Genomic DNA, 8,538 nt, shown 5'->3' on the forward strand with positions numbered 1-8,538 from the left:
TCCCTAAAACTATATATAATGTGCATATATATATATATATATATATATATATATATAGAGTCATCTATGATGATCCTATATTTCTTCTATACCTGCCATCTCTGAAGAGTACGTGGTGTTACTTAACTGCTCTGTTATCTAATATCCAGTTACCTAATACCCTGTGAGAAACCAGTTGGTAAGGGGAGCTGAAATAAATTTATAACATTGTATACTTTGATTTTTACATTGTATATATATATATATATATATTCATACATACATACATACATATATGCAGTGTGCTTGTGTGTGAGAGAGAAATTAGTTTTGATTTGAATTCTCACATTGTCCTTTATCCATTTATTTACATTAAAATCATTTTTATTATAGTTTTTTTTTCGTTTTTACTTTACTTATCTTCCATCAAATTGAATATTGTCCATGACATGTTTACTTTCTTAGCTATTGAGGAAGATACCAGTGATATACTTGGTAAAAGGGGGATGGAAGGATCTTCATTGATCACCACCGCCTGACAAAATATGAGCTACAGCAAATAATAATAATAATAATAATAATTTCAAATTTTTGCCAGAAGGGCAGCTTGCGGGGAGGTGGGGGGACGAGTTGATTACATTGATCCCCCCCAGTGTTCAGCTGGTACTCATTTTATCGACCCCGAAAAGACGAAAGGCAAAATACTACTAAGCATTTTGTAGAGCGTGCTAATGATTCTGCCAACACTTTCTACTCCAGGTGCAATACCTGAAAGATTGGAGGGAGGGGCTAGTCAATTACACCAATCCCAGGGTTCAGGGGGCGGGGAGAGGATAAAGATAACTGAATCATAATAATTTAAAGCAACACTACAAAATGATTTTAATAATCACAACAACAATGGGCAGCCCAGCTTAGCACCATTTTTTGTTCTTTAATCTTTATATTCCAAAACATCAAATTTAAAATGCTTTTATCAAGAAAATAGAAGACTAGTTAACTGTCCGTACAGATCGTAATAGATAATTAGTTTCCATATGTCGAGGCGAAGAGACTGGAGTATGTAAAGACTGGTTGAATTTAATTAACCAATCAGTGTCACTCAGATAAGTTAGATTTTTTTTTTTCTTTTAATCAAGAGAGCTTAAATGTTCAATACCTTATTGTGTAGCTATGGTGATAATCCTGACATTTATATATATATATAATAAACCATGAACTTTCTAAAGTGCTACAGAGTTTTATACAACAAATGTTCCTGTCTATATAATTTCCTGCTTATATTTCTCCGATGATGGAATATCCAGTTTATGGAACCTTGGATCAATACAATGATTCAGTAGCTGGGATATCCCAGAAACAGCTGTAAGAGACTATAGCGATTAATTCTACCTACATTGCATTAACTCTCTTAAATTAAACTCAACTAAATAAATTCTAAATGCCATAGTTCTGCCTTGATTAATTGTTTTCCTCTCATTCAACCTATATATATATATATATATGTATAAATAATACAGAATGGGACAAGAACGCAAAACATCCAGACAGTTAGGTGATACAAGAAAGGGACAAAACAAACAGACAGACGATACAAAGAAAACACGGACAGATCATTTGGAGTTTTCTTTCTTCAGTCGAGATCCAGATTATCCTTGCAATTTCGGCTGGTTATTCTCGATATTGCTCCAATCTGGCCAGCCCCAAGGAAAAACTAAACTAAGAGCATTAGATTCCTTGGAAGAAAGCAGCGAATACATACAAAAACAAGGACTGAAAAAAACAAACAGTGTTACACAAATAGAGTAGGAATAATAACGGGACATCACAACAGATGTCTTTCGACTAAGGATGAATAAAATTAAGCTGACGTGTGTGGAAATAAGGCCTTACATATATATATAGTGTTGGATTTGTGTGAATGTGTATAGACTATATCAGTTGAATAAAGTTAAAACATGGTCTGGTTTTCATGATTTTTATGGTATTTAAAAAAAAATATTTTGTAATGCTCAAAGTTAAATTGCTGGCCTTGCTTGTATGAGAAATTATTCTTAAGACGGTAAATAGTCAGAACCTTTAGCATGCCAGGCAAAATATTTCACAGTATTTCATCTGCCATCACGTTCCGAGTTCAAATGCTGCCGGGGTGGACTTTACCTTTCATCCTTTTGGGGTCGATAAATTAAGTACCAGTGACACACTGGGGTTGATGTAATCGACTGTTCCCCTTCCCCAAAACAGGCCTTGTTCCTACAGTAGAACGGATTATTATTGTTATTATTTATATACTGAAATAGTTTCCACCATGACAATTTTAAATGTTTTTTCAGAATTATATTATTTACTATTCCTCTATTAAATCCATTATTTGTCCAGTTTAATCAGATTTTATACTTTAAAGACGATGGCTACCCTATTTCTTTACATACATATATCTATATTAATCATCTTTCTCTCTCTCTCCCTCACATTTTATATATATATATATATATATATATTGTTCTATCTGTTCATCTCTCTCCATATATACATGTCTCCTGGTTTAATACCCCCACCTCTTGGCCTCTGGCTACTTATTGCAAGTCCACCCTGTTGCAAATATTCAGACAAGGTATTTACCCTTCAGCCTTCTTTGTCTGAACACTGGAACTAAATTACCTTACAGTATTTAGTTATATTCCTTTCAAGTTCTCAGTTCAAAGTCCTCTCCTATGAGCTTCACATGAATAAGTAGATGATCCTACAAGAGAAGAGAAGCAACTCCCCTTTTTCCCTTCACTAAACCTTAAGTATTTCCTTTAAACACTCACAACTTATACTTTTGGTTACTCATTTCTCTCCACTGTCTTTTATTTCTCATCTCACACCTAATAACTACTTCTCATACTTATTTCACCTTTTTTTTCTTTTTCTACTTATTAATTTATGCTTTATTTTAGCAATCACAGCACTGGCCATACTGGAGCAAACACAGCTCACCGTTACAAACACACGCCTTCTTAAACATTGACTCTCAGTAGAAATTGCAAGGCTCACGTCCCATTAAACCCTACTTCTACATTTTTACACTCTTGCACACACCTGTTTGCAGTGAGTGTTTTAACACCCATTCTTGTCTACAAATTATATGTAGTGATCTCGCCAGGTCATACACAGCTTCAAACTTTACAATGTCCACTGTCCAAAAGAAGGTCTTACAATATCTCATATTACTTTCAATACAAATATCCGATTAGCATCTCTCAACCATTTTTTTCCCCCTGCCCACTGTTATTTGCCACCACCAAAACTGATTTTTATCCTTCTTTGATTGTAAAATATTTATCTACTGGGGTCACTTCAGTTGACCATTCTGTCTGAACGCCGGAACGCAATACCTTGTGGTATTTAGTTATACTCCTTCACGTTCTCAGTTCAAAGCCCTCTTCCACCAGATTCAAGTCTTTCATCCTCCTTCTGTGAGTGGTTGTGGGAGTTGATAGAATGTGTGTATTTGTAATAATATTATATAGGAAGCTACCTGCTCTACCCATGTCTATTTGTGATCTTGGGGGAATTAATAATAATAATAGAAATACTCCAGACACAAAGAAATTTAGAAGGAATTGAAAACTCAAATCTATTCACTTCAGTCCTTGATTTATATTTCTATTGAACCTGGAAGGGAAAAAGGTAAAGTTCACTTTGGTGGGATTTGAACTCAGAACATTAAGAGCTAAAACAAGGTACCATATTTACTGGTGTATAAGACATGCTTTGTTTTTGTATTTTTAGATTAGCCTGCACCTAATGTAGTCATATTATAATTGGGAGATTGTTCTCTGTAGGCTGAATAGTTGGATATGCACAAATCCTCTAAGCACAGTAATTGTCACTAATAATAAAACATTGAAAATGGGCCAAAATACCACAGTCTGTTAGCACAAACTTATGGAGAATTGCTTATGGTGTATCTCAGCACTTATGTGAAGAGATCACATCATCTCATTATACCTCGTTACCCAGCATACATAACCCATACCTGACGAGTGACTTACATTATTTAATGACTGTTACCTTTAGGAAACATTAATTTTCTAAATAAAAATTCTCTTAGAAACATGTAATTCTAAACTTTCGTTCACCTGTCAGCTTTGTGCAATGAGTGAATGACAACAAAGCCATGATGTTGGCGCACCACCTTGATACCCAATCAAGGTAACGCAAAACATCATAACCAAAAATTTTAAGTTTTATATCCTGTATGATAAATCCTTTGGCCATGATATAAACAAGTTGATAACTGATTTGAAAGAAGAATAAAGTTGGAATACTCTTCTCATATAAAACAGTTTATTTATGAAAAAATTTATGCTTTTATACTTTATTCCAGTTTAGTGTCACAGAATTGTATTTACATGCACAGTCTCAGACATTATTCCTGACAATACCACATTAAAATCTCTTTCAATAAGTGTGTAATGCAACATACTGGACTTATTTTTTCCTCCAAAATATATTTCTAAAATAAGGATGCATCATATGCAAGAGTGCGCCTTACACCTCGGGCAAGTTGCGCCTCGTACAAGCTGTGTCTCGTGCAAGAGTGGTTCTTACGAGAGTGCATCATGTGCTGGCAAATACAGTATTTATTTAATCTGCTGCTTCAATGGTTCTATGGATTAGGCATAAGGTCGCCATTTTAAGAGAAGGTACAATTGACCCAACTACATAACTGACAATATATTTTGGGGTTTCTGTATAAATGACTTCACAACCTTTAATCGGTGCCAGAAGTATTCGTGTTATTGTTATGGCAGAATTGAAAGAGTAGCTGGCCATATTGATTTATATCATTTAATTGTTACTTTTATGTTCTTAGTTCAAATCTCACTAATAACTGTGGTCAATGAATATCTGAACAACCCCGACCAAAAACAAAAAGCAAAGTTGAACTCACCAGGATTTGAACACAAAATGCAAACTGGTGGAATAATTACAAGATATTCCACCCCACTGGCTTCACTCTACACTCTACCTTTGTTATTAAGTACTTTAGTTGCCTTTTTGTTTACACTTGCATTTATACATGTACACACACACATTAGACCTCTAATATTAGGTGTGTTTTCTAGAGAGGCATGAATATTACACAATCACAATTGCATTCTCACTAAATGTTTTGCAATTGAAGTATTATTACTTTTATTATTATTATTATTATTATTATTATTAGAAAGGCAACAAGCTGACAGAATTGTTAGCATACTGGACGAAATACTTAGCGGTATTTCGCCTGTCGCTACATTCTGAGTTCAAATTCCACCGAGGTTGACTTTACCTGTCATCCTTTTGGGATTGATAAATTAAGTACCAGTTGAGTACTGGGGTCAATGTGATCGACTTAACACCTCCCCACAAAATCCAGGCCTTGTGGCTATAGCAGAAAAGGATTACTACTATTATTATTATTATTATTATTATTAGAAAGGCAGCGAGCTGGCAGAATCATTAGCACATCTTTACGTTCAAATCCTGCCGAGGTCGACTTTGCCTTTCAGGGTCAATAAAATAAATACCTGTTGAGCACTGGTGGTCAATGTACTCAACTTACCCCTCCCATTAAAGTGCTGGTCATGTACCAAAATTAGAAAGTATAATTATTATTATTACTAATGTACAGACTAAAATCCTTGCAGAATAGACTTACTTCCTCTGATTTCAAATCCTGCCAAAGTCAATTTTGCTTTTTATCATTTAAGGGCTTAAGTACTAGTTACATATTGCGGTTGTTTTTTTTTATCAATTACACAACCTTCCTGAAAGATATTGTATGGCGCCATGCCCCATACTGAGAGCAATTAGCAGAGTCATTATTAAATATATTAGTTCTGGTGAAGTAGTTTATTTATAAAACAAGGTTACCTCTACTTTAGCACTGACCTGATACAGACACACACACATACACAAGACTAATATGAATGTTGGAACATATATCTACATATGTTCATACATACATATTTAAGCATACATATGTATAATATAAATGTCTTCATATATTTCTATATGATGGTTAGCTCCCTGTATTATCTTTTAACCACCCTCTGTGTGTGTGTATGTATATATACGTGTGTGTGTGTGTGTATATATATGTGTATATATATATGTATGCATGTATACGTATATATACCGATGTACATATGTGTATATATATATATACACACATATATATGGATGTGTATATATATATGTATGCATGTATACATATATATACGGATGCGTATATATATATGTATGCATGTATACATATATATACGGATGCGTATATATGTATGCATGTATACATATATATATGGATGTATATGTGTAATATGTATACATATATATATATGCATGTATATATGTGTATATATATATATATATATATATACATACATATATATACATACATGCATATATATATATATACATTCATATATAGACATATATACATGCATATGTGTATATATATATATGTATGTATACATATATGTATACATGCATATATATGTATATATATGTATACATGCATAGGTATGGATATATATATGAATGTATGTATATGCATTGATGTCACACACACACACACACACACACACACTACTCACTGTTTTAATCTCATAACCCCTTATTACCTTTATTAATCATCCCTCTTCTCCTTCCCTCTCTCTCTCTCTCTCCCCCTCTCTCTCTAATTCTTGCACTCCCTCCTCTATCAGACTATACAAAAGCGTTATTCTCTTTATGTTATGATTATACATACATGTTATCCTGTAAAACCATGTGGTATTCTTATAAATTTACATGTTGGTGGGGGGTGGGGTAGGGGGCGGGGGCAAGAGCACCTCCCCCTCACCCACCCTCTACAAACAATTGAAATGTTATAAAATTATCAGATTTAATTGACAGAAGAAAAAAAAAACCAGAAATGGTATTGAAAAACGATAATAAACTTGTGTTTAAATATTGTTTCCTTGTTTTATTTATTTGTGTCTGTTTTGTCTTTTACTTGTTTCAGTTAGTAGACTGGGGCCAATATTTTGCGTGTTATTTACAGTTTTACTTATAAAGTTCCACAGTCAAATAGAAATTATTTTACATTTCTCGAAGTTTCTAAAAATTCTTATGACATTATTTTATATGTCGCTTACGACGTCGAGGGTTCCAGTTGATCCGATCAACGGAACAGCCTGCTCGTGAAATTAACGTGCAAGTGGCTGAGCACTCCACAGACACGTGTACCCTTAACGTAGTTCTCGGGGATATTCAGCGTGACACAGTGTGACAAGGCTGACCCTTTGAATTACAGGCATAGCAGAAACAGGAAGTAAGAGTGAGAGAAAGTTGTGGTGAAAGAGTACAGCAGGGTTCACCACCACCACCCCTGCCGGAACCTCGTGCAGTTTTTTCATTCAATAAACACTCACAACGCCCGGTCTGGGAATCGAAACCGCGATATTATGACCGCGAGTCTGCTGCCCTAACCACTGGCCCATTGCGCCTCCACATGACATTTTATATATATAAAATTACACACACACACACACGAGGTGAGCCAAAAGTCACGCACCAAAACAACGTTTTATCTATATTACCTTATTATTCATGTTGTTCATTATGTACAGCTACGTGTGTATTCATTACCTTTTTTTAATTCTATTTTAGAAAAAATTAAAGCATTTCTTTGACAATTCTGGAGCATATTGAATTTATTTTGTGCCTGACTTTTGTTGCCCCCTATATGTACGCAAGTATGTATATATAAGCCACACCCATTGAAACTTGGTTCACGGTAGGGGGTGCACTTTTTTTTCCAGAAGAGCTAAAATATTGGTACGTATTACCAAAACGTTATCAAGTTGCTGTGTGGAACAGTTTGAGACCGACTGAAACATGTTTACGCATCAACAAATATCTATTGTTGCTTGATGTTCTCCTTTATGATATTCATCGTAATGTCAGAACACAAGCTCTTCAAAAATGGAAGACCTCACTGTCTACTGTGCCACTGTTCACGGTGACTCTGCACACTGTACCTGTCTCACTGTTGGAACAAGATTGTTAAGATGGTAGAGAAATACATTCAACAGCTTCAAGCAAAGCGGGGAAAAGAGGTGTGCATATACAGAACTGCATGTTCCCCATCACATCAAATAATATTTACAAACCATCACCATTTTTATCGGTTGATTGCAGAAAGTCAGGGATATAATCAAGAACGAAGTCAGTTACCTGTGGGTCCAATTGGCAACCAGACAGTTGGCGGAATCGTTAGCACGCTGGACAAAAAAAGCTTAGCAGTATTTCGTTCCTCTTTACGTTCTGAGTTCAAATTCCACTGAGGTCGACATTGACTTTCTTCCTTTCGGGGGTCGATAAAATACATACTAGTCAAGTACAGTGGGGGTCGATGTAATCAACTACTGCCTCCCCTCAAAATTCGCTGGCCCTGTGCCAAAACTCGAAACCGTTCTTCAATATTGCGTGAAATATGGGACCACTATAATATTTATATAAAATATCTGACTGCTATAATGC

This window comes from Octopus bimaculoides, chromosome 18 (assembly GCF_046866305.1).
Source record: "Octopus bimaculoides isolate indiv1 chromosome 18, ASM4686630v1, whole genome shotgun sequence".
Classification (NCBI taxonomy): domain Eukaryota; kingdom Metazoa; phylum Mollusca; class Cephalopoda; order Octopoda; family Octopodidae; genus Octopus; species Octopus bimaculoides.